Here is a 3,153-nt window from a genome sequence, read left to right as displayed (position 1 = left end):
ACATATAGTATAATAATATTTTCAGGAACAGAATTTAGTGATTCATCACTTACATATAACGCCCAGTGCTCATCCCAGCAAGTGTCCTCCTTAATGCCCCTTGCCTATATAGCCCATCCTTATACCTAACACCCCTCCAGCAACTCACAGCTTGTTATCTGTATTTAAGAGTCTGTTATGGTTTGTCTCACTCTCCGTTTTTATATTATTTTTGCTTCCATTCCCTTATCTGTTCATCTGTTTTGTATCTTAAATTCCACATAAGATTGAAGTCATATGATATTTGTCTTTCTCTGACTGACTTATTTCACTTAGCATAATACATTCTAGTTCCATCGACGTTGTTCCAAATGTCAAGATTTCATTCCTTTTGATTGCTGAGTGATACACCATTGTGTGTGTGTGTGTGTGTGTGTGTGTGTGTGTGTGTGTATACACATACATATACCAGTTCTTTATTCGTCAGTCAGTGGACATCTGGGTTCTTTCCATACTTTGGCTATTGTAGAGAACACTGCTATGAAGATTGGGGTGGATGTGCCCCTTCAGAATAGCACTCCTGTATCCTTTGGATAATTACCTAGTAGTGAACTTGCTGGGTCATAGGGTACTCCTGTATTTTTAAATTTTTGAGGAAACTCCATACTGTTTTCTAGAGTGGCTGCACCAGTTTGCATTCCCACCAGCAGTGCAAAAGAGATCCTCTTTCTCCCTATTCTTGCCAACATCTGTGGTTGTGCTGAGTTGTTAATTTTAGCAATTTTGACAGGCATGAGGTTGTATATCATTGTGGTTTTGATTTGTATTTCCCTGATGATGATTGATGTTGAGCATCTTTGCATGTGTCTCATATCTTTTGCTCATTTCCTCACTGAATTATTTATTTTTGGGGTGTGAATTTTGACAAGTTCTTTATAAATTTTGTATACTAACCCTTCATCTGATACATCATTTGCAAATATCTTCTTCCATAGAAGATATATCTTCTTGCCTTTTAGTTTTGCTGATTGTTTCCTTTGCTATGCAGATTTTACCTTGATGAGTTCCCAATAGTTCATTTTTGCTTTTGTTTCCCTTGCCTCTGGAGATATGTCAAGTAAGAAGTTGCTGCGGCTGAGGTTGGAAATGTTGTTGCTTGTTTTCTCCTCTAGGATTTTGATGGCTTCCTCTCTTATGTTTAGGTCTTTCATTCATTTTGAGTTTATTTTTGTGTATGGCATAAAAAAGTGTTCCAGGTTCATTCTTCAGAATGTCGTTGTCCAGTTTTCCCAACACTATTTGGTGAAGAGACTGTTTTTTTTTTTCCCATTGAATATTTTTACCTGCTTTTTCAAAGATTAGTTGGCCATACATTTGTGGGCCATTTCTGAGTTCTCTATTCTGTTCCATTGATCACTGTGTCTGTTTTTGTGCCAGTCCCAGGCTGTCTTGATGGCAGCTTTATAATACACCTTGAAGTCTGGAATTGTTATGCCTCCAGCTTTTGTTTTCATTTTTAGGATTGTTTTGGCTATTTGGGATCTTTTGTGGTTCCATACAAGTTTGGGGATTGTTTGTCTAGCTCTGTAAAGAATGCTGATGTTATTTTTTTTATGTTTATTTATTTTTGAGAGGAAGAGAGACAGAGCACAATGGGGGAGGGACAGAGAGAGACAGAGACACAGAATGTGGGCAAGCTCCAGGCTCCAGGCTGTCAGCACAGAGCCCTACACGGGCTCGAACTCATGATCCATGAGATCATGACCTGAGCCAAAGTCAGAGGCTCACCTTAATGATCTGCTCAGGCACCTTGCTGTGTTATTTTGATAGCAAATACGTTGAATATATAGATTGCTGTGGTGGTATCTTCCAAATTGTTCTTCCAATTCATGAACATTGAATTTTTTCCCACTTTTTTGTATCTTCTTCAGTTTCTTTCATAAGCTTTCTATAGTTTTCAGTGTATAGATTTTATATCTTTGGTCAGGTTTATCCCTAGGTATTTTATGGGTTTTGGTGCAATTGTAAATGGGATTGATTCCTTTCTTACTCATTTTGCTGCTTCATTGTTTGTGTATAGAAATGCAACTGATTTCTGTACATTGATTTTATAACCTGTGACTTTGATGAATTCATGTATCAGTTCTAGCAATATACGGTGGAATCTTTTGGGTTTTCCACAGAGTATCATGCCATCTGTGAAGAGTGAACATTTGAATTTCTCCTTGCCAATTAGGACTTACAGCACTATGTTGAATAACAATGGTGAGAGTGGACATCCTTGTGTTCTTGACCTTAGGGATAAACCTCTCAGTTTTTCTCCATTGAGGATGGTATTAGCGGTGGGTCTTTCCTGCATGGCTTTTATGACCTTGAGGTATGATCCTTCTATCCCTACTTTCTTGAGGATTTTTATAAGGATGCTGTATTTTGTCCAATGCTCTCTCTGCATCTATTGAGAGGATCCTGTGGTTCCTATCCTTACTTTTATTACTGTGATGTATCACATTGATTGATTTGCAGAATTTGAATCAGCTCTGCATCTCAGGAATAAATCCCACTTGATCTTGGTGAATAATCCTTTTAATGTATTGTTGGACACTATTTGGCTAGTTATCTTGTTGATAATTTTTTATATCCTTGTTCATTAGGAACAGTAGTCTGTACTCATTTTTAGTGAGGTCTTTGTCTGATTTTGGAATCAAGGTAATGCTGGCCTGGTAGAATGAGTTTACAAGTTTTCCTTCCATTCCCATTTTTTGGAACAGCTTCAAAAGAATAGATGTTAACTCTTGTTTAAATGTTTAGTACAATCTCCCTGGAAAGCCATCTGGCCCTTGGCTCCTGTTTTTTGGGAAATTTTTGATTACTGATTCAATTTCTTTAATGGTCATGGGCCTGTTCAAATTTTCTATTTCTTCCTGTTTCAGTTTTGGTAATTTGTGTCTAGGAATTTCCTTCCATATTGCCCAGTTAATTGGCATATAATTGCTCATAATGTTCTCTTATTGTTTATATTTCTGCTATGTTGGTTGTGATCTCTCCTGTTTCATTCTGTTTTTGAAGAATTTTTTTAACGTTTCTTATTTATTTCTGAGAGAGAGAGAGAGAGAGAGAGAGTGCATGAGAGAGAGAGCATGAGAAGGGGAGGGTCGGAGAGAGAGAGAGAAACAG

This window comes from Hyaena hyaena, unplaced genomic scaffold, assembly GCF_003009895.1.
Source record: "Hyaena hyaena isolate Hyena2069 unplaced genomic scaffold, ASM300989v1 scaffold_136, whole genome shotgun sequence".
NCBI lineage: Eukaryota > Metazoa > Chordata > Mammalia > Carnivora > Hyaenidae > Hyaena > Hyaena hyaena.
This window is presented reverse-complemented; position numbering follows the sequence as displayed.